Raw genomic sequence first — 21,248 nt, forward strand, 5'->3', positions numbered from 1 at the left:
GGCCGAAGGGACGGTGGTCCGCGGGGGAGGCAGGGCATGTCCTTCGGAGAGAAGGTGCAGGCGGGCCCGGGCCGAAGGTGGGGGGGGTTGCGGGTGGCTGGGTGGCTTGGAGGCTGGGGGCGGTGCCAGGGAATTGCTAGGGGCTGGGGGCGGGCCTGGGGGCGGAGATTGGGGCGGGGCGAGGAGGGCCCGCAGGCGGGCCCGGCCCCGGCCCCGGCCCCGGCCCCCAAAGCCCCGCCCCGGCCCCGGCCCCCAAAGCCCCGCCCCGGCCCCCCGGAGGGGCTCGCAGGCCTGCGGAGACGGGATCCAGCCCCCGCCCGGCTCCCCCCAGCGACCGCCCCCTCCCCGCCCCGGCCCCGAGGTTCCTGCTGTCGCCCCGTCCCCTCCGTCGGCCGCCTTCGGGCCCCCGCGGCGCCCTGGGACGCGCGGCCGGCTAGGACGTGGGTGGGTGTGCTTGAAGGGCGGGCTGCGAGGGTGAAGGGCTTGAGAGGAAGAGGAGGTGGTGCATGTGTGTGGCCTCCTGCCCGTGCAGCCGGCGCCCTCGGTGCTCCGCGGCGCCCTGCGGTGCTTCCGGCGGGGCGGGGGCCATGCCACGGGTCGCCCGGAGGGGGGCGCCGCCGCCGCCGCCGCCGCCGCCGCCGCGTTGGTCGAGGGGGCGTTGGCGGCCAAGGGACAGACAGGAAGGCAGGCAAAAGGCCGAGGAAAAAAAGCCTACAGCACCCGGTATTCCCAGGCGGTCTCCCATCCAAGTACTAACCAGGCCCGACCCTGCTTAGCTTCCGAGATCAGACGAGATCGGGCGCGTTCAGGGTGGTATGGCCGTAGACGTCCGCGGCTGCCGCTGGGCGCCCCAAGAGCCTGCTCTGCGCCTCTCCGGGCCAGGCGCCCGCCGCTCCTCAGCCCTCCGCCCGCCCGATCGCGCCAGCCCGCCTGCATGCTCGCCTGCCGGCCCGACTGATTGATTGACTGACCGCCTCCCGCGCCGCGCCCGGGGTGGCGGAGGGCGCCTGCCCCGGGCCGGGCGGGGGGGGTGGGGGCCAAGACGCCTCCCGCACCCCGGAGCGGAGGCTGTCGCCGGAGCCCGGGCGCGCTCCCGTCCCCGGCCTGGCGGGCGCGTCGCCGCCGCTCGGCTCCCCGGATGGCACGCCGCCCCACCTCGGACCGCTCACTGGCTGGGGGGGTGCCGCGGGCCGGCGCCGGCCGGCTCCGGACGACCCCTGGCCTCTCCTGTTCTTCAGCCGGCCTGGCTCAAAGCCAAGCCGGGGCCGCCCGCGCCGCCGGACCCCATCCTCGGACAGGCAGGGACACAGACACAGGTGCCCACGACAGACAGACAGACACACACACACACACACACAGACGGAGGGACACGGGCACTCGGAGCTGGGCCACAAGGCCTGTGGGGGCGAGGCAGCCACCCCGCCGGAGGGGCGCAGGCCCTGGAGCTGCCTTAGGAGCCCTGGCAGCCGCGGGCCCTGCAGCCACGGTGTCAGGGATGCCGTTCTGCCCCCATTCCTGCCCATCAGCCGAACCGCCGCGGGACCGTGTGCCTGTGTTGCGTGCGCGGCGCCCACGCCCAGGCGCGGAGCGAGTCTCTCTTGTGTCTCTTGCTGTGTTGCGCGCGGCCCTTTTCGGCATGGGTGCCGGCCGCCCCCGCGTCGCTGTGGCCTTGGCTGTTGCGGGGCCGCGGAGCGCGCAGCCCGGTGCCAACGGGGCCTGAGGCCCCGGGCGGTCGGGCCATCTGGTGTCCCGGGCCCGCGGAGCGTGGACGTCGTGGCTGAGGGCCGAAGGGACGGTGGTCCGCGGGGGAGGCAGGGCATGTCCTTCGGAGAGAAGGTGCAGGCGGGCCCGGGCCGAAGGTGGGGGGGGTTGCGGGTGGCTGGGTGGCTTGGAGGCTGGGGGCGGTGCCAGGGAATTGCTAGGGGCTGGGGGCGGGCCTGGGGGCGGAGATTGGGGCGGGGCGAGGAGGGCCCCGGCCCCGGCCCCGGCCCCCAAAGCCCCGCCCCGGCCCCGGCCCCCAAAGCCCCGCCCCGGCCCCCCGGAGGGGCTCGCAGGCCTGCGGAGACGGGATCCAGCCCCCGCCCGGCTCCCCCCAGCGACCGCCCCCTCCCCGCCCCGGCCCCGAGGTTCCTGCTGTCGCCCCGTCCCCTCCGTCGGCCGCCTTCGGGCCCCCGCGGCGCCCTGGGACGCGCGGCCGGCTAGGACGTGGGTGGGTGTGCTTGAAGGGCGGGCTGCGAGGGTGAAGGGCTTGAGAGGAAGAGGAGGTGGTGCATGTGTGTGGCCTCCTGCCCGTGCAGCCGGCGCCCTCGGTGCTCCGCGGCGCCCTGCGGTGCTTCCGGCGGGGCGGGGGCCATGCCACGGGTCGCCCGGAGGGGGGCGCCGCCGCCGCCGCCGCCGCCGCCGCCGCCGCCGCCGCCGCCGCCGCGTTGGTCGAGGGGGCGTTGGCGGCCAAGGGACAGACAGGAAGGCAGGCAAAAGGCCGAGGAAAAAAAGCCTACAGCACCCGGTATTCCCAGGCGGTCTCCCATCCAAGTACTAACCAGGCCCGACCCTGCTTAGCTTCCGAGATCAGACGAGATCGGGCGCGTTCAGGGTGGTATGGCCGTAGACGTCCGCGGCTGCCGCTGGGCGCCCCAAGAGCCTGCTCTGCGCCTCTCCGGGCCAGGCGCCCGCCGCTCCTCAGCCCTCCGCCCGCCCGATCGCGCCAGCCCGCCTGCATGCTCGCCTGCCGGCCCGACTGATTGATTGACTGACCGCCTCCCGCGCCGCGCCCGGGGTGGCGGAGGGCGCCTGCCCCGGGCCGGGCGGGGGGGGTGGGGGCCAAGACGCCTCCCGCACCCCGGAGCGGAGGCTGTCGCCGGAGCCCGGGCGCGCTCCCGTCCCCGGCCTGGCGGGCGCGTCGCCGCCGCTCGGCTCCCCGGATGGCACGCCGCCCCACCTCGGACCGCTCACTGGCTGGGGGGGTGCCGCGGGCCGGCGCCGGCCGGCTCCGGACGACCCCTGGCCTCTCCTGTTCTTCAGCCGGCCTGGCTCAAAGCCAAGCCGGGGCCGCCCGCGCCGCCGGACCCCATCCTCGGACAGGCAGGGACACAGACACAGGTGCCCACGACAGACAGACAGACACACACACACACACACACAGACGGAGGGACACGGGCACTCGGAGCTGGGCCACAAGGCCTGTGGGGGCGAGGCAGCCACCCCGCCGGAGGGGCGCAGGCCCTGGAGCTGCCTTAGGAGCCCTGGCAGCCGCGGGCCCTGCAGCCACGGTGTCAGGGATGCCGTTCTGCCCCCATTCCTGCCCATCAGCCGAACCGCCGCGGGACCGTGTGCCTGTGTTGCGTGCGCGGCGCCCACGCCCAGGCGCGGAGCGAGTCTCTCTTGTGTCTCTTGCTGTGTTGCGCGCGGCCCTTTTCGGCATGGGTGCCGGCCGCCCCCGCGTCGCTGTGGCCTTGGCTGTTGCGGGGCCGCGGAGCGCGCAGCCCGGTGCCAACGGGGCCTGAGGCCCCGGGCGGTCGGGCCATCTGGTGTCCCGGGCCCGCGGAGCGTGGACGTCGTGGCTGAGGGCCGAAGGGACGGTGGTCCGCGGGGGAGGCAGGGCATGTCCTTCGGAGAGAAGGTGCAGGCGGGCCCGGGCCGAAGGTGGGGGGGGTTGCGGGTGGCTGGGTGGCTTGGAGGCTGGGGGCGGTGCCAGGGAATTGCTAGGGGCTGGGGGCGGGCCTGGGGGCGGAGATTGGGGCGGGGCGAGGAGGGCCCCGGCCCCGGCCCCGGCCCCGGCCCCCAAAGCCCCGCCCCGGCCCCCCGGAGGGGCTCGCAGGCCTGCGGAGACGGGATCCAGCCCCCGCCCGGCTCCCCCCAGCGACCGCCCCCTCCCCGCCCCGGCCCCGAGGTTCCTGCTGTCGCCCCGTCCCCTCCGTCGGCCGCCTTCGGGCCCCCGCGGCGCCCTGGGACGCGCGGCCGGCTAGGACGTGGGTGGGTGTGCTTGAAGGGCGGGCTGCGAGGGTGAAGGGCTTGAGAGGAAGAGGAGGTGGTGCATGTGTGTGGCCTCCTGCCCGTGCAGCCGGCGCCCTCGGTGCTCCGCGGCGCCCTGCGGTGCTTCCGGCGGGGCGGGGGCCATGCCACGGGTCGCCCGGAGGGGGGCGCCGCCGCCGCCGCCGCCGCCGCCGCCGCCGCCGCCGCCGCCGCGTTGGTCGAGGGGGCGTTGGCGGCCAAGGGACAGACAGGAAGGCAGGCAAAAGGCCGAGGAAAAAAAGCCTACAGCACCCGGTATTCCCAGGCGGTCTCCCATCCAAGTACTAACCAGGCCCGACCCTGCTTAGCTTCCGAGATCAGACGAGATCGGGCGCGTTCAGGGTGGTATGGCCGTAGACGTCCGCGGCTGCCGCTGGGCGCCCCAAGAGCCTGCTCTGCGCCTCTCCGGGCCAGGCGCCCGCCGCTCCTCAGCCCTCCGCCCGCCCGATCGCGCCAGCCCGCCTGCATGCTCGCCTGCCGGCCCGACTGATTGATTGACTGACCGCCTCCCGCGCCGCGCCCGGGGTGGCGGAGGGCGCCTGCCCCGGGCCGGGCGGGGGGGGTGGGGGCCAAGACGCCTCCCGCACCCCGGAGCGGAGGCTGTCGCCGGAGCCCGGGCGCGCTCCCGTCCCCGGCCTGGCGGGCGCGTCGCCGCCGCTCGGCTCCCCGGATGGCACGCCGCCCCACCTCGGACCGCTCACTGGCTGGGGGGGTGCCGCGGGCCGGCGCCGGCCGGCTCCGGACGACCCCTGGCCTCTCCTGTTCTTCAGCCGGCCTGGCTCAAAGCCAAGCCGGGGCCGCCCGCGCCGCCGGACCCCATCCTCGGACAGGCAGGGACACAGACACAGGTGCCCACGACAGACAGACAGACACACACACACACACACACAGACGGAGGGACACGGGCACTCGGAGCTGGGCCACAAGGCCTGTGGGGGCGAGGCAGCCACCCCGCCGGAGGGGCGCAGGCCCTGGAGCTGCCTTAGGAGCCCTGGCAGCCGCGGGCCCTGCAGCCACGGTGTCAGGGATGCCGTTCTGCCCCCATTCCTGCCCATCAGCCGAACCGCCGCGGGACCGTGTGCCTGTGTTGCGTGCGCGGCGCCCACGCCCAGGCGCGGAGCGAGTCTCTCTTGTGTCTCTTGCTGTGTTGCGCGCGGCCCTTTTCGGCATGGGTGCCGGCCGCCCCCGCGTCGCTGTGGCCTTGGCTGTTGCGGGGCCGCGGAGCGCGCAGCCCGGTGCCAACGGGGCCTGAGGCCCCGGGCGGTCGGGCCATCTGGTGTCCCGGGCCCGCGGAGCGTGGACGTCGTGGCTGAGGGCCGAAGGGACGGTGGTCCGCGGGGGAGGCAGGGCATGTCCTTCGGAGAGAAGGTGCAGGCGGGCCCGGGCCGAAGGTGGGGGGGGTTGCGGGTGGCTGGGTGGCTTGGAGGCTGGGGGCGGTGCCAGGGAATTGCTAGGGGCTGGGGGCGGGCCTGGGGGCGGAGATTGGGGCGGGGCGAGGAGGGCCCGCAGGCGGGCCCGGCCCCGGCCCCGGCCCCGGCCCCCAAAGCCCCGCCCCGGCCCCGGCCCCCAAAGCCCCGCCCCGGCCCCCCGGAGGGGCTCGCAGGCCTGCGGAGACGGGATCCAGCCCCCGCCCGGCTCCCCCCAGCGACCGCCCCCTCCCCGCCCCGGCCCCGAGGTTCCTGCTGTCGCCCCGTCCCCTCCGTCGGCCGCCTTCGGGCCCCCGCGGCGCCCTGGGACGCGCGGCCGGCTAGGACGTGGGTGGGTGTGCTTGAAGGGCGGGCTGCGAGGGTGAAGGGCTTGAGAGGAAGAGGAGGTGGTGCATGTGTGTGGCCTCCTGCCCGTGCAGCCGGCACCCTCGGTGCTCCGCGGCGCCCTGCGGTGCTTCCGGCGGGGCGGGGGCCATGCCACGGGTCGCCCGGAGGGGGGCGCCGCCGCCGCCGCCGCCGCCGCCGCCGCCGCCGCCGCGTTGGTCGAGGGGGCGTTGGCGGCCAAGGGACAGACAGGAAGGCAGGCAAAAGGCCGAGGAAAAAAAGCCTACAGCACCCGGTATTCCCAGGCGGTCTCCCATCCAAGTACTAACCAGGCCCGACCCTGCTTAGCTTCCGAGATCAGACGAGATCGGGCGCGTTCAGGGTGGTATGGCCGTAGACGTCCGCGGCTGCCGCTGGGCGCCCCAAGAGCCTGCTCTGCGCCTCTCCGGGCCAGGCGCCCGCCGCTCCTCAGCCCTCCGCCCGCCCGATCGCGCCAGCCCGCCTGCATGCTCGCCTGCCGGCCCGACTGATTGATTGACTGACCGCCTCCCGCGCCGCGCCCGGGGTGGCGGAGGGCGCCTGCCCCGGGCCGGGCGGGGGGGGTGGGGGCCAAGACGCCTCCCGCACCCCGGAGCGGAGGCTGTCGCCGGAGCCCGGGCGCGCTCCCGTCCCCGGCCTGGCGGGCGCGTCGCCGCCGCTCGGCTCCCCGGATGGCACGCCGCCCCACCTCGGACCGCTCACTGGCTGGGGGGGTGCCGCGGGCCGGCGCCGGCCGGCTCCGGACGACCCCTGGCCTCTCCTGTTCTTCAGCCGGCCTGGCTCAAAGCCAAGCCGGGGCCGCCCGCGCCGCCGGACCCCATCCTCGGACAGGCAGGGACACAGACACAGGTGCCCACGACAGACAGACAGACACACACACACACACACACAGACGGAGGGACACGGGCACTCGGAGCTGGGCCACAAGGCCTGTGGGGGCGAGGCAGCCACCCCGCCGGAGGGGCGCAGGCCCTGGAGCTGCCTTAGGAGCCCTGGCAGCCGCGGGCCCTGCAGCCACGGTGTCAGGGATGCCGTTCTGCCCCCATTCCTGCCCATCAGCCGAACCGCCGCGGGACCGTGTGCCTGTGTTGCGTGCGCGGCGCCCACGCCCAGGCGCGGAGCGAGTCTCTCTTGTGTCTCTTGCTGTGTTGCGCGCGGCCCTTTTCGGCATGGGTGCCGGCCGCCCCCGCGTCGCTGTGGCCTTGGCTGTTGCGGGGCCGCGGAGCGCGCAGCCCGGTGCCAACGGGGCCTGAGGCCCCGGGCGGTCGGGCCATCTGGTGTCCCGGGCCCGCGGAGCGTGGACGTCGTGGCTGAGGGCCGAAGGGACGGTGGTCCGCGGGGGAGGCAGGGCATGTCCTTCGGAGAGAAGGTGCAGGCGGGCCCGGGCCGAAGGTGGGGGGGGTTGCGGGTGGCTGGGTGGCTTGGAGGCTGGGGGCGGTGCCAGGGAATTGCTAGGGGCTGGGGGCGGGCCTGGGGGCGGAGATTGGGGCGGGGCGAGGAGGGCCCGCAGGCGGGCCCGGCCCCGGCCCCGGCCCCGGCCCCCAAAGCCCCGCCCCGGCCCCGGCCCCCAAAGCCCCGCCCCGGCCCCCCGGAGGGGCTCGCAGGCCTGCGGAGACGGGATCCAGCCCCCGCCCGGCTCCCCCCAGCGACCGCCCCCTCCCCGCCCCGGCCCCGAGGTTCCTGCTGTCGCCCCGTCCCCTCCGTCGGCCGCCTTCGGGCCCCCGCGGCGCCCTGGGACGCGCGGCCGGCTAGGACGTGGGTGGGTGTGCTTGAAGGGCGGGCTGCGAGGGTGAAGGGCTTGAGAGGAAGAGGAGGTGGTGCATGTGTGTGGCCTCCTGCCCGTGCAGCCGGCGCCCTCGGTGCTCCGCGGCGCCCTGCGGTGCTTCCGGCGGGGCGGGGGCCATGCCACGGGTCGCCCGGAGGGGGGCGCCGCCGCCGCCGCCGCCGCCGCCGCCGCCGCCGCCGCCGCCGCGTTGGTCGAGGGGGCGTTGGCGGCCAAGGGACAGACAGGAAGGCAGGCAAAAGGCCGAGGAAAAAAAGCCTACAGCACCCGGTATTCCCAGGCGGTCTCCCATCCAAGTACTAACCAGGCCCGACCCTGCTTAGCTTCCGAGATCAGACGAGATCGGGCGCGTTCAGGGTGGTATGGCCGTAGACGTCCGCGGCTGCCGCTGGGCGCCCCAAGAGCCTGCTCTGCGCCTCTCCGGGCCAGGCGCCCGCCGCTCCTCAGCCCTCCGCCCGCCCGATCGCGCCAGCCCGCCTGCATGCTCGCCTGCCGGCCCGACTGATTGATTGACTGACCGCCTCCCGCGCCGCGCCCGGGGTGGCGGAGGGCGCCTGCCCCGGGCCGGGCGGGGGGGGTGGGGGCCAAGACGCCTCCCGCACCCCGGAGCGGAGGCTGTCGCCGGAGCCCGGGCGCGCTCCCGTCCCCGGCCTGGCGGGCGCGTCGCCGCCGCTCGGCTCCCCGGATGGCACGCCGCCCCACCTCGGACCGCTCACTGGCTGGGGGGGTGCCGCGGGCCGGCGCCGGCCGGCTCCGGACGACCCCTGGCCTCTCCTGTTCTTCAGCCGGCCTGGCTCAAAGCCAAGCCGGGGCCGCCCGCGCCGCCGGACCCCATCCTCGGACAGGCAGGGACACAGACACAGGTGCCCACGACAGACAGACAGACACACACACACACACACACAGACGGAGGGACACGGGCACTCGGAGCTGGGCCACAAGGCCTGTGGGGGCGAGGCAGCCACCCCGCCGGAGGGGCGCAGGCCCTGGAGCTGCCTTAGGAGCCCTGGCAGCCGCGGGCCCTGCAGCCACGGTGTCAGGGATGCCGTTCTGCCCCCATTCCTGCCCATCAGCCGAACCGCCGCGGGACCGTGTGCCTGTGTTGCGTGCGCGGCGCCCACGCCCAGGCGCGGAGCGAGTCTCTCTTGTGTCTCTTGCTGTGTTGCGCGCGGCCCTTTTCGGCATGGGTGCCGGCCGCCCCCGCGTCGCTGTGGCCTTGGCTGTTGCGGGGCCGCGGAGCGCGCAGCCCGGTGCCAACGGGGCCTGAGGCCCCGGGCGGTCGGGCCATCTGGTGTCCCGGGCCCGCGGAGCGTGGACGTCGTGGCTGAGGGCCGAAGGGACGGTGGTCCGCGGGGGAGGCAGGGCATGTCCTTCGGAGAGAAGGTGCAGGCGGGCCCGGGCCGAAGGTGGGGGGGGTTGCGGGTGGCTGGGTGGCTTGGAGGCTGGGGGCGGTGCCAGGGAATTGCTAGGGGCTGGGGGCGGGCCTGGGGGCGGAGATTGGGGCGGGGCGAGGAGGGCCCGCAGGCGGGCCCGGCCCCGGCCCCGGCCCCGGCCCCCAAAGCCCCGCCCCGGCCCCGGCCCCCAAAGCCCCGCCCCGGCCCCCCGGAGGGGCTCGCAGGCCTGCGGAGACGGGATCCAGCCCCCGCCCGGCTCCCCCCAGCGACCGCCCCCTCCCCGCCCCGGCCCCGAGGTTCCTGCTGTCGCCCCGTCCCCTCCGTCGGCCGCCTTCGGGCCCCCGCGGCGCCCTGGGACGCGCGGCCGGCTAGGACGTGGGTGGGTGTGCTTGAAGGGCGGGCTGCGAGGGTGAAGGGCTTGAGAGGAAGAGGAGGTGGTGCATGTGTGTGGCCTCCTGCCCGTGCAGCCGGCGCCCTCGGTGCTCCGCGGCGCCCTGCGGTGCTTCCGGCGGGGCGGGGGCCATGCCACGGGTCGCCCGGAGGGGGGCGCCGCCGCCGCCGCCGCCGCCGCCGCCGCCGCCGCCGCCGCGTTGGTCGAGGGGGCGTTGGCGGCCAAGGGACAGACAGGAAGGCAGGCAAAAGGCCGAGGAAAAAAAGCCTACAGCACCCGGTATTCCCAGGCGGTCTCCCATCCAAGTACTAACCAGGCCCGACCCTGCTTAGCTTCCGAGATCAGACGAGATCGGGCGCGTTCAGGGTGGTATGGCCGTAGACGTCCGCGGCTGCCGCTGGGCGCCCCAAGAGCCTGCTCTGCGCCTCTCCGGGCCAGGCGCCCGCCGCTCCTCAGCCCTCCGCCCGCCCGATCGCGCCAGCCCGCCTGCATGCTCGCCTGCCGGCCCGACTGATTGATTGACTGACCGCCTCCCGCGCCGCGCCCGGGGTGGCGGAGGGCGCCTGCCCCGGGCCGGGCGGGGGGGGTGGGGGCCAAGACGCCTCCCGCACCCCGGAGCGGAGGCTGTCGCCGGAGCCCGGGCGCGCTCCCGTCCCCGGCCTGGCGGGCGCGTCGCCGCCGCTCGGCTCCCCGGATGGCACGCCGCCCCACCTCGGACCGCTCACTGGCTGGGGGGGTGCCGCGGGCCGGCGCCGGCCGGCTCCGGACGACCCCTGGCCTCTCCTGTTCTTCAGCCGGCCTGGCTCAAAGCCAAGCCGGGGCCGCCCGCGCCGCCGGACCCCATCCTCGGACAGGCAGGGACACAGACACAGGTGCCCACGACAGACAGACAGACACACACACACACACACACAGACGGAGGGACACGGGCACTCGGAGCTGGGCCACAAGGCCTGTGGGGGCGAGGCAGCCACCCCGCCGGAGGGGCGCAGGCCCTGGAGCTGCCTTAGGAGCCCTGGCAGCCGCGGGCCCTGCAGCCACGGTGTCAGGGATGCCGTTCTGCCCCCATTCCTGCCCATCAGCCGAACCGCCGCGGGACCGTGTGCCTGTGTTGCGTGCGCGGCGCCCACGCCCAGGCGCGGAGCGAGTCTCTCTTGTGTCTCTTGCTGTGTTGCGCGCGGCCCTTTTCGGCATGGGTGCCGGCCGCCCCCGCGTCGCTGTGGCCTTGGCTGTTGCGGGGCCGCGGAGCGCGCAGCCCGGTGCCAACGGGGCCTGAGGCCCCGGGCGGTCGGGCCATCTGGTGTCCCGGGCCCGCGGAGCGTGGACGTCGTGGCTGAGGGCCGAAGGGACGGTGGTCCGCGGGGGAGGCAGGGCATGTCCTTCGGAGAGAAGGTGCAGGCGGGCCCGGGCCGAAGGTGGGGGGGGTTGCGGGTGGCTGGGTGGCTTGGAGGCTGGGGGCGGTGCCAGGGAATTGCTAGGGGCTGGGGGCGGGCCTGGGGGCGGAGATTGGGGCGGGGCGAGGAGGGCCCGCAGGCGGGCCCGGCCCCGGCCCCGGCCCCGGCCCCCAAAGCCCCGCCCCGGCCCCGGCCCCCAAAGCCCCGCCCCGGCCCCCCGGAGGGGCTCGCAGGCCTGCGGAGACGGGATCCAGCCCCCGCCCGGCTCCCCCCAGCGACCGCCCCCTCCCCGCCCCGGCCCCGAGGTTCCTGCTGTCGCCCCGTCCCCTCCGTCGGCCGCCTTCGGGCCCCCGCGGCGCCCTGGGACGCGCGGCCGGCTAGGACGTGGGTGGGTGTGCTTGAAGGGCGGGCTGCGAGGGTGAAGGGCTTGAGAGGAAGAGGAGGTGGTGCATGTGTGTGGCCTCCTGCCCGTGCAGCCGGCGCCCTCGGTGCTCCGCGGCGCCCTGCGGTGCTTCCGGCGGGGCGGGGGCCATGCCACGGGTCGCCCGGAGGGGGGCGCCGCCGCCGCCGCCGCCGCCGCCGCCGCCGCCGCCGCGTTGGTCGAGGGGGCGTTGGCGGCCAAGGGACAGACAGGAAGGCAGGCAAAAGGCCGAGGAAAAAAAGCCTACAGCACCCGGTATTCCCAGGCGGTCTCCCATCCAAGTACTAACCAGGCCCGACCCTGCTTAGCTTCCGAGATCAGACGAGATCGGGCGCGTTCAGGGTGGTATGGCCGTAGACGTCCGCGGCTGCCGCTGGGCGCCCCAAGAGCCTGCTCTGCGCCTCTCCGGGCCAGGCGCCCGCCGCTCCTCAGCCCTCCGCCCGCCCGATCGCGCCAGCCCGCCTGCATGCTCGCCTGCCGGCCCGACTGATTGATTGACTGACCGCCTCCCGCGCCGCGCCCGGGGTGGCGGAGGGCGCCTGCCCCGGGCCGGGCGGGGGGGGTGGGGGCCAAGACGCCTCCCGCACCCCGGAGCGGAGGCTGTCGCCGGAGCCCGGGCGCGCTCCCGTCCCCGGCCTGGCGGGCGCGTCGCCGCCGCTCGGCTCCCCGGATGGCACGCCGCCCCACCTCGGACCGCTCACTGGCTGGGGGGGTGCCGCGGGCCGGCGCCGGCCGGCTCCGGACGACCCCTGGCCTCTCCTGTTCTTCAGCCGGCCTGGCTCAAAGCCAAGCCGGGGCCGCCCGCGCCGCCGGACCCCATCCTCGGACAGGCAGGGACACAGACACAGGTGCCCACGACAGACAGACAGACACACACACACACACACACAGACGGAGGGACACGGGCACTCGGAGCTGGGCCACAAGGCCTGTGGGGGCGAGGCAGCCACCCCGCCGGAGGGGCGCAGGCCCTGGAGCTGCCTTAGGAGCCCTGGCAGCCGCGGGCCCTGCAGCCACGGTGTCAGGGATGCCGTTCTGCCCCCATTCCTGCCCATCAGCCGAACCGCCGCGGGACCGTGTGCCTGTGTTGCGTGCGCGGCGCCCACGCCCAGGCGCGGAGCGAGTCTCTCTTGTGTCTCTTGCTGTGTTGCGCGCGGCCCTTTTCGGCATGGGTGCCGGCCGCCCCCGCGTCGCTGTGGCCTTGGCTGTTGCGGGGCCGCGGAGCGCGCAGCCCGGTGCCAACGGGGCCTGAGGCCCCGGGCGGTCGGGCCATCTGGTGTCCCGGGCCCGCGGAGCGTGGACGTCGTGGCTGAGGGCCGAAGGGACGGTGGTCCGCGGGGGAGGCAGGGCATGTCCTTCGGAGAGAAGGTGCAGGCGGGCCCGGGCCGAAGGTGGGGGGGGTTGCGGGTGGCTGGGTGGCTTGGAGGCTGGGGGCGGTGCCAGGGAATTGCTAGGGGCTGGGGGCGGGCCTGGGGGCGGAGATTGGGGCGGGGCGAGGAGGGCCCGCAGGCGGGCCCGGCCCCGGCCCCGGCCCCGGCCCCGGCCCCGGCCCCCAAAGCCCCGCCCCGGCCCCGGCCCCCAAAGCCCCGCCCCGGCCCCCCGGAGGGGCTCGCAGGCCTGCGGAGACGGGATCCAGCCCCCGCCCGGCTCCCCCCAGCGACCGCCCCCTCCCCGCCCCGGCCCCGAGGTTCCTGCTGTCGCCCCGTCCCCTCCGTCGGCCGCCTTCGGGCCCCCGCGGCGCCCTGGGACGCGCGGCCGGCTAGGACGTGGGTGGGTGTGCTTGAAGGGCGGGCTGCGAGGGTGAAGGGCTTGAGAGGAAGAGGAGGTGGTGCATGTGTGTGGCCTCCTGCCCGTGCAGCCGGCGCCCTCGGTGCTCCGCGGCGCCCTGCGGTGCTTCCGGCGGGGCGGGGGCCATGCCACGGGTCGCCCGGAGGGGGGCGCCGCCGCCGCCGCCGCCGCCGCCGCCGCCGCCGCCGCCGCCGCGTTGGTCGAGGGGGCGTTGGCGGCCAAGGGACAGACAGGAAGGCAGGCAAAAGGCCGAGGAAAAAAAGCCTACAGCACCCGGTATTCCCAGGCGGTCTCCCATCCAAGTACTAACCAGGCCCGACCCTGCTTAGCTTCCGAGATCAGACGAGATCGGGCGCGTTCAGGGTGGTATGGCCGTAGACGTCCGCGGCTGCCGCTGGGCGCCCCAAGAGCCTGCTCTGCGCCTCTCCGGGCCAGGCGCCCGCCGCTCCTCAGCCCTCCGCCCGCCCGATCGCGCCAGCCCGCCTGCATGCTCGCCTGCCGGCCCGACTGATTGATTGACTGACCGCCTCCCGCGCCGCGCCCGGGGTGGCGGAGGGCGCCTGCCCCGGGCCGGGCGGGGGGGGTGGGGGCCAAGACGCCTCCCGCACCCCGGAGCGGAGGCTGTCGCCGGAGCCCGGGCGCGCTCCCGTCCCCGGCCTGGCGGGCGCGTCGCCGCCGCTCGGCTCCCCGGATGGCACGCCGCCCCACCTCAGACCGCTCACTGGCTGGGGGGGTGCCGCGGGCCGGCGCCGGCCGGCTCCGGACGACCCCTGGCCTCTCCTGTTCTTCAGCCGGCCTGGCTCAAAGCCAAGCCGGGGCCGCCCGCGCCGCCGGACCCCATCCTCGGACAGGCAGGGACACAGACACAGGTGCCCACGACAGACAGACAGACACACACACACACACACACAGACGGAGGGACACGGGCACTCGGAGCTGGGCCACAAGGCCTGTGGGGGCGAGGCAGCCACCCCGCCGGAGGGGCGCAGGCCCTGGAGCTGCCTTAGGAGCCCTGGCAGCCGCGGGCCCTGCAGCCACGGTGTCAGGGATGCCGTTCTGCCCCCATTCCTGCCCATCAGCCGAACCGCCGCGGGACCGTGTGCCTGTGTTGCGTGCGCGGCGCCCACGCCCAGGCGCGGAGCGAGTCTCTCTTGTGTCTCTTGCTGTGTTGCGCGCGGCCCTTTTCGGCATGGGTGCCGGCCGCCCCCGCGTCGCTGTGGCCTTGGCTGTTGCGGGGCCGCGGAGCGCGCAGCCCGGTGCCAACGGGGCCTGAGGCCCCGGGCGGTCGGGCCATCTGGTGTCCCGGGCCCGCGGAGCGTGGACGTCGTGGCTGAGGGCCGAAGGGACGGTGGTCCGCGGGGGAGGCAGGGCATGTCCTTCGGAGAGAAGGTGCAGGCGGGCCCGGGCCGAAGGTGGGGGGGGTTGCGGGTGGCTGGGTGGCTTGGAGGCTGGGGGCGGTGCCAGGGAATTGCTAGGGGCTGGGGGCGGGCCTGGGGGCGGAGATTGGGGCGGGGCGAGGAGGGCCCGCAGGCGGGCCCGGCCCCGGCCCCGGCCCCGGCCCCCAAAGCCCCGCCCCGGCCCCGGCCCCCAAAGCCCCGCCCCGGCCCCCCGGAGGGGCTCGCAGGCCTGCGGAGACGGGATCCAGCCCCCGCCCGGCTCCCCCCAGCGACCGCCCCCTCCCCGCCCCGGCCCCGAGGTTCCTGCTGTCGCCCCGTCCCCTCCGTCGGCCGCCTTCGGGCCCCCGCGGCGCCCTGGGACGCGCGGCCGGCTAGGACGTGGGTGGGTGTGCTTGAAGGGCGGGCTGCGAGGGTGAAGGGCTTGAGAGGAAGAGGAGGTGGTGCATGTGTGTGGCCTCCTGCCCGTGCAGCCGGCGCCCTCGGTGCTCCGCGGCGCCCTGCGGTGCTTCCGGCGGGGCGGGGGCCATGCCACGGGTCGCCCGGAGGGGGGCGCCGCCGCCGCCGCCGCCGCCGCCGCCGCCGCCGCCGCGTTGGTCGAGGGGGCGTTGGCGGCCAAGGGACAGACAGGAAGGCAGGCAAAAGGCCGAGGAAAAAAAGCCTACAGCACCCGGTATTCCCAGGCGGTCTCCCATCCAAGTACTAACCAGGCCCGACCCTGCTTAGCTTCCGAGATCAGACGAGATCGGGCGCGTTCAGGGTGGTATGGCCGTAGACGTCCGCGGCTGCCGCTGGGCGCCCCAAGAGCCTGCTCTGCGCCTCTCCGGGCCAGGCGCCCGCCGCTCCTCAGCCCTCCGCCCGCCCGATCGCGCCAGCCCGCCTGCATGCTCGCCTGCCGGCCCGACTGATTGATTGACTGACCGCCTCCCGCGCCGCGCCCGGGGTGGCGGAGGGCGCCTGCCCCGGGCCGGGCGGGGGGGGTGGGGGCCAAGACGCCTCCCGCACCCCGGAGCGGAGGCTGTCGCCGGAGCCCGGGCGCGCTCCCGTCCCCGGCCTGGCGGGCGCGTCGCCGCCGCTCGGCTCCCCGGATGGCACGCCGCCCCACCTCGGACCGCTCACTGGCTGGGGGGGTGCCGCGGGCCGGCGCCGGCCGGCTCCGGACGACCCCTGGCCTCTCCTGTTCTTCAGCCGGCCTGGCTCAAAGCCAAGCCGGGGCCGCCCGCGCCGCCGGACCCCATCCTCGGACAGGCAGGGACACAGACACAGGTGCCCACGACAGACAGACAGACACACACACACACACACACAGACGGAGGGACACGGGCACTCGGAGCTGGGCCACAAGGCCTGTGGGGGCGAGGCAGCCACCCCGCCGGAGGGGCGCAGGCCCTGGAGCTGCCTTAGGAGCCCTGGCAGCCGCGGGCCCTGCAGCCACGGTGTCAGGGATGCCGTTCTGCCCCCATTCCTGCCCATCAGCCGAACCGCCGCGGGACCGTGTGCCTGTGTTGCGTGCGCGGCGCCCACGCCCAGGCGCGGAGCGAGTCTCTCTTGTGTCTCTTGCTGTGTTGCGCGCGGCCCTTTTCGGCATGGGTGCCGGCCGCCCCCGCGTCGCTGTGGCCTTGGCTGTTGCGGGGCCGCGGAGCGCGCAGCCCGGTGCCAACGGGGCCTGAGGCCCCGGGCGGTCGGGCCATCTGGTGTCCCGGGCCCGCGGAGCGTGGACGTCGTGGCTGAGGGCCGAAGGGACGGTGGTCCGCGGGGGAGGCAGGGCATGTCCTTCGGAGAGAAGGTGCAGGCGGGCCCGGGCCGAAGGTGGGGGGGGTTGCGGGTGGCTGGGTGGCTTGGAGGCTGGGGGCGGTGCCAGGGAATTGCTAGGGGCTGGGGGCGGGCCTGGGGGCGGAGATTGGGGCGGGGCGAGGAGGGCCCGCAGGCGGGCCCGGCCCCGGCCCCGGCCCCGGCCCCGGCCCCCAAAGCCCCGCCCCGGCCCCCCGGAGGGGCTCGCAGGCCTGCGGAGACGGGATCCAGCCCCCGCCCGGCTCCCCCCAGCGACCGCCCCCTCCCCGCCCCGGCCCCGAGGTTCCTGCTGTCGCCCCGTCCCCTCCGTCGGCCGCCTTCGGGCCCCCGCGGCGCCCTGGGACGCGCGGCCGGCTAGGACGTGGGTGGGTGTGCTTGAAGGGCGGGCTGCGAGGGTGAAGGGCTTGAGAGGAAGAGGAGGTGGTGCATGTGTGTGGCCTCCTGCCCGTGCAGCCGGCGCCCTCGGTGCTCCGCGGCGCCCTGCGGTGCTTCCGGCGGGGCGGGGGCCATGCCACGGGTCGCCCGGAGGGGGGCGCCGCCGCCGCCGCCGCCGCCGCCGCCGCCGCCGCCGCCGCCGCCGCGTTGGTCGAGGGGGCGTTGGCGGCCAAGGGACAGACAGGAAGGCAGGCAAAAGGCCGAGGAAAAAAAGCCTACAGCACCCGGTATTCCCAGGCGGTCTCCCATCCAAGTACTAACCAGGCCCGACCCTGCTTAGCTTCCGAGATCAGACGAGATCGGGCGCGTTCAGGGTGGTATGGCCGTAGACGTCCGCGGCTGCCGCTGGGCGCCCCAAGAGCCTGCTCTGCGCCTCTCCGGGCCAGGCGCCCGCCGCTCCTCAGCCCTCCGCCCGCCCGATCGCGCCAGCCCGCCTGCATGCTCGCCTGCCGGCCCGACTGATTGATTGACTGACCGCCTCCCGCGCCGCGCCCGGGGTGGCGGAGGGCGCCTGCCCCGGGCCGGGCGGGGGGGGTGGGGGCCAAGACGCCTCCCGCACCCCGGAGCGGAGGCTGTCGCCGGAGCCCGGGCGCGCTCCCGTCCCCGGCCTGGCGGGCGCGTCGCCGCCGCTCGGCTCCCCGGATGGCACGCCGCCCCACCTCGGACCGCTCACTGGCTGGGGGGGTGCCGCGGGCCGGCGCCGGCCGGCTCCGGACGACCCCTGGCCTCTCCTGTTCTTCAGCCGGCCTGGCTCAAAGCCAAGCCGGGGCCGCCCGCGCCGCCGGACCCCATCCTCGGACAGGCAGGGACACAGACACAGGTGCCCACGACAGACAGACAGACACACACACACACACACACAGACGGAGGGACACGGGCACTCGGAGCTGGGCCACAAGGCCTGTGGGGGCGAGGCAGCCACCCCGCCGGAGGGGCGCAGGCCCTGGAGCTGCCTTAGGAGCCCTGGCAGCCGCGGGCCCTGCAGCCACGGTGTCAGGGATGCCGTTCTGCCCCCATTCCTGCCCATCAGCCGAACCGCCGCGGGACCGTGTGCCTGTGTTGCGTGCGCGGCGCCCACGCCCAGGCGCGGAGCGAGTCTCTCTTGTGTCTCTTGCTGTGTTGCGCGCGGCCCTTTTCGGCATGGGTGCCGGCCGCCCCCGCGTCGCTGTGGCCTTGGCTGTTGCGGGGCCGCGGAGCGCGCAGCCCGGTGCCAACGGGGCCTGAGGCCCCGGGCGGTCGGGCCATCTGGTGTCCCGGGCCCGCGGAGCGTGGACGTCGTGGCTGAGGGCCGAAGGGACGGTGGTCCGCGGGGGAGGCAGGGCATGTCCTTCGGAGAGAAGGTGCAGGCGGGCCCGGGCCGAAGGTGGGGGGGGTTGCGGGTGGCTGGGTGGCTTGGAGGCTGGGGGCGGTGCCAGGGAATTGCTAGGGGCTGGGGGCGGGCCTGGGGGCGGAGATTGGGGCGGGGCGAGGAGGGCCCGCAGGCGGGCCCGGCCCCGGCCCCGGCCCCGGCCCCGGCCCCGGCCCCCAAAGCCCCGCCCCGGCCCCGGCCCCCAAAGCCCCGCCCCGGCCCCCCGGAGGGGCTCGCAGGCCTGCGGAGACGGGATCCAGCCCCCGCCCGGCTCCCCCCAGCGACCGCCCCCTCCCCGCCCCGGCCCCGAGGTTCCTGCTGTCGCCCCGTCCCCTCCGTCGGCCGCCTTCGGGCCCCCGCGGCGCCCTGGGACGCGCGGCCGGCTAGGACGTGGGTGGGTGTGCTTGAAGGGCGGGCTGCGAGGGTGAAGGGCTTGAGAGGAAGAGGAGGTGGTGCATGTGTGTGGCCTCCTGCCCGTGCAGCCGGCGCCCTCGGTGCTCCGCGGCGCCCTGCGGTGCTTCCGGCGGGGCGGGGGCCATGCCACGGGTCGCCCGGAGGGGGGCGCCGCCGCCGCCGCCGCCGCCGCCGCCGCCGCCGCCGCCGCCGCGTTGGTCGAGGGGGCGTTGGCGGCCAAGGGACAGACAGGAAGGCAGGCAAAAGGCCGAGGAAAAAAAGCCTACAGCACCCGGTATTCCCAGGCGGTCTCCCATCCAAGTACTAACCAGGCCCGACCCTGCTTAGCTTCCGAGATCAGACGAGATCGGGCGCGTTCAGGGTGGTATGGCCGTAGACGTCCGCGGCTGCCGCTGGGCGCCCCAAGAGCCTGCTCTGCGCCTCTCCGGGCCAGGCGCCCGCCGCTCCTCAGCCCTCCGCCCGCCCGATCGCGCCAGCCCGCCTGCATGCTCGCCTGCCGGCCCGACTGATTGATTGACTGACCGCCTCCCGCGCCGCGCCCGGGGTGGCGGAGGGCGCCTGCCCCGGGCCGGGCGGGGGGGGTGGGGGCCAAGACGCCTCCCGCACCCCGGAGCGGAGGCTGTCGCCGGAGCCCGGGCGCGCTCCCGTCCCCGGCCTGGCGGGCGCGTCGCCGCCGCTCGGCTCCCCGGATGGCACGCCGCCCCACCTCAGACCGCTCACTGGCTGGGGGGGTGCCGCGGGCCGGCGCCGGCCGGCTCCGGACGACCCCTGGCCTCTCCTGTTCTTCAGCCGGCCTGGCTCAAAGCCAAGCCGGGGCCGCCCGCGCCGCCGGACCCCATCCTCGGACAGGCAGGGACACAGACACAGGTGCCCACGACAGACAGACAGACACACACACACACACACACAGACGGAGGGACACGGGCACTCGGAGCTGGGCCACAAGGCCTGTGGGGGCGAGGCAGCCACCCCGCCGGAGGGGCGCAGGCCCTGGAGCTGCCTTAGGAGCCCTGGCAGCCGCGGGCCCTGCAGCCACGGTGTCAGGGATGCCGTTCTGCCCCCATTCCTGCCCATCAGCCGAACCGCCGCGGGACCGTGTGCCTGTGTTGCGTGCGCGGCGCCCACGCCCAGGCGCGGAGCGAGTCTCTCTTGTGTCTCTTGCTGTGTTGCGCGCGGCCCTTTTCGGCATGGGTGCCGGCCGCCCCCGCGTCGCTGTGGCCTTGGCTGTTGCGGGGCCGCGGAGCGCGCAGCCCGGTGCCAACGGGGCCTGAGGCCCCGGGCGGTCGGGCCATCTGGTGTCCCGGGCCCGCGGAGCGTGGACGTCGTGGCTGAGGGCCGAAGGGACGGTGGTCCGCGGGGGAGGCAGGGCATGTCCTTCGGAGAGAAGGTGCAGGCGGGCCCGGGCCGAAGGTGGGGGGGGTTGCGGGTGGCTGGGTGGCTTGGAGGCTGGGGGCGGTGCCAGGGAATTGCTAGGGGCTGGGGGCGGGCCTGGGGGCGGAGATTGGGGCGGGGCGAGGAGGGCCCGCAGGCGGGCCCGGCCCCGGCCCCGGCCCCGGCCCCCAAAGCCCCGCCCCGGCCCCGGCCCCCAAAGCCCCGCCCCGGCCCCCCGGAGGGGCTCGCAGGCCTGCGGAGACGGGATCCAGCCCCCGCCCGGCTCCCCCCAGCGACCGCCCCCTCCCCGCCCCGGCCCCGAGGTTCCTGCTGTCGCCCCGTCCCCTCCGTCGGCCGCCTTCGGGCCCCCGCGGCGCCCTGGGACGCGCGGCCGGCTAGGACGTGGGTGGGTGTGCTTGAAGGGCGGGCTGCGAGGGTGAAGGGCTTGAGAGGAAGAGGAGGTGGTGCATGTGTGTGGCCTCCTGCCCGTGCAGCCGGCGCCCTCGGTGCTCCGCGGCGCCCTGCGGTGCTTCCGGCGGGGCGGGGGCCATGCCACGGGTCGCCCGGAGGGGGGCGCCGCCGCCGCCGCCGCCGCCGCCGCCGCCGCCGCCGCGTTGGTCGAGGGGGCGTTGGCGGCCAAGGGACAGACAGGAAGGCAGGCAAAAGGCCGAGGAAAAAAAGCCTACAGCACCCGGTATTCCCAGGCGGTCTCCCATCCAAGTACTAACCAGGCCCGACCCTGCTTAGCTTCCGAGATCAGACGAGATCGGGCGCGTTCAGGGTGGTATGGCCGTAGACGTCCGCGGCTGCCGCTGGGCGCCCCAAGAGCCTGCTCTGCGCCTCTCCGGGCCAGGCGCCCGCCGCTCCTCAGCCCTCCGCCCGCCCGATCGCGCCAGCCCGCCTGCATGCTCGCCTGCCGGCCCGACTGATTGATTGACTGACCGCCTCCCGCGCCGCGCCCGGGGTGGCGGAGGGCGCCTGCCCCGGGCCGGGCGGGGGGGGTGGGGGCCAAGACGCCTCCCGCACCCCGGAGCGGAGGCTGTCGCCGGAGCCCGGGCGCGCTCCCGTCCCCGGCCTGGCGGGCGCGTCGCCGCCGCTCGGCTCCCCGGATGGCACGCCGCCCCACCTCGGACCGCTCACTGGCTGGGGGGGTGCCGCGGGCCGGCGCCGGCCGGCTCCGGACGACCCCTGGCCTCTCCTGTTCTTCAGCCGGCCTGGCTCAAAGCCAAGCCGGGGCCGCCCGCGCCGCCGGACCCCATCCTCGGACAGGCAGGGACACAGACACAGGTGCCCACGACAGACAGACAGACACACACACACACACACACAGACGGAGGGACACGGGCACTCGGAGCTGGGCCACAAGGCCTGTGGGGGCGAGGCAGCCACCCCGCCGGAGGGGCGCAGGCCCTGGAGCTGCCTTAGGAGCCCTGGCAGCCGCGGGCCCTGCAGCCACGGTGTCAGGGATGCCGTTCTGCCCCCATTCCTGCCCATCAGCCGAACCGCCGCGGGACCGTGTGCCT

The 21,248-nt window shown here is 76.3% G+C and overlaps 12 non-coding genes across 12 annotated transcripts; all 12 read right to left on the bottom strand.

Annotated features, from left to right (window-relative positions):
• Positions 1 to 708: 708 nt before the first annotated feature.
• On the bottom strand, positions 709 to 827 carry LOC140597565 (5S ribosomal RNA). The gene has a single exon (XR_011999407.1). It is a non-coding gene; the product is annotated as a 5S ribosomal RNA (ribosomal RNA).
• A 1,664-nt stretch (positions 828 to 2,491) lies between these two features.
• LOC140597566 (5S ribosomal RNA) lies at positions 2,492 to 2,610 on the bottom strand. Its single transcript, XR_011999408.1, has one exon. It is a non-coding gene; the product is annotated as a 5S ribosomal RNA (ribosomal RNA).
• A 1,641-nt stretch (positions 2,611 to 4,251) lies between these two features.
• On the bottom strand, positions 4,252 to 4,370 carry LOC140597567 (5S ribosomal RNA). Its single transcript, XR_011999409.1, has one exon. It is a non-coding gene; the product is annotated as a 5S ribosomal RNA (ribosomal RNA).
• Positions 4,371 to 6,042: 1,672 nt separating this feature from the next.
• Positions 6,043 to 6,161, bottom strand: LOC140597569 (5S ribosomal RNA). Its single transcript, XR_011999411.1, has one exon. It is a non-coding gene; the product is annotated as a 5S ribosomal RNA (ribosomal RNA).
• Positions 6,162 to 7,839: 1,678 nt separating this feature from the next.
• Positions 7,840 to 7,958, bottom strand: LOC140597570 (5S ribosomal RNA). Its single transcript, XR_011999412.1, has one exon. It is a non-coding gene; the product is annotated as a 5S ribosomal RNA (ribosomal RNA).
• Positions 7,959 to 9,633: 1,675 nt separating this feature from the next.
• On the bottom strand, positions 9,634 to 9,752 carry LOC140597571 (5S ribosomal RNA). Its single transcript, XR_011999413.1, has one exon. It is a non-coding gene; the product is annotated as a 5S ribosomal RNA (ribosomal RNA).
• Positions 9,753 to 11,424: 1,672 nt separating this feature from the next.
• LOC140597572 (5S ribosomal RNA) lies at positions 11,425 to 11,543 on the bottom strand. Its single transcript, XR_011999414.1, has one exon. It is a non-coding gene; the product is annotated as a 5S ribosomal RNA (ribosomal RNA).
• A 1,690-nt stretch (positions 11,544 to 13,233) lies between these two features.
• On the bottom strand, positions 13,234 to 13,352 carry LOC140597573 (5S ribosomal RNA). Its single transcript, XR_011999415.1, has one exon. It is a non-coding gene; the product is annotated as a 5S ribosomal RNA (ribosomal RNA).
• Positions 13,353 to 15,024: 1,672 nt separating this feature from the next.
• Positions 15,025 to 15,143, bottom strand: LOC140597574 (5S ribosomal RNA). Its single transcript, XR_011999416.1, has one exon. It is a non-coding gene; the product is annotated as a 5S ribosomal RNA (ribosomal RNA).
• A 1,661-nt stretch (positions 15,144 to 16,804) lies between these two features.
• LOC140597575 (5S ribosomal RNA) lies at positions 16,805 to 16,923 on the bottom strand. Its single transcript, XR_011999417.1, has one exon. It is a non-coding gene; the product is annotated as a 5S ribosomal RNA (ribosomal RNA).
• Positions 16,924 to 18,613: 1,690 nt separating this feature from the next.
• LOC140597576 (5S ribosomal RNA) lies at positions 18,614 to 18,732 on the bottom strand. Its single transcript, XR_011999418.1, has one exon. It is a non-coding gene; the product is annotated as a 5S ribosomal RNA (ribosomal RNA).
• Positions 18,733 to 20,404: 1,672 nt separating this feature from the next.
• Positions 20,405 to 20,523, bottom strand: LOC140597577 (5S ribosomal RNA). Its single transcript, XR_011999419.1, has one exon. It is a non-coding gene; the product is annotated as a 5S ribosomal RNA (ribosomal RNA).
• Positions 20,524 to 21,248: the final 725 nt, after the last annotated feature.

This window comes from Vulpes vulpes, unplaced genomic scaffold (assembly GCF_048418805.1).
Source record: "Vulpes vulpes isolate BD-2025 unplaced genomic scaffold, VulVul3 u000000825, whole genome shotgun sequence".
In the NCBI taxonomy this organism is placed as follows: domain Eukaryota; kingdom Metazoa; phylum Chordata; class Mammalia; order Carnivora; family Canidae; genus Vulpes; species Vulpes vulpes.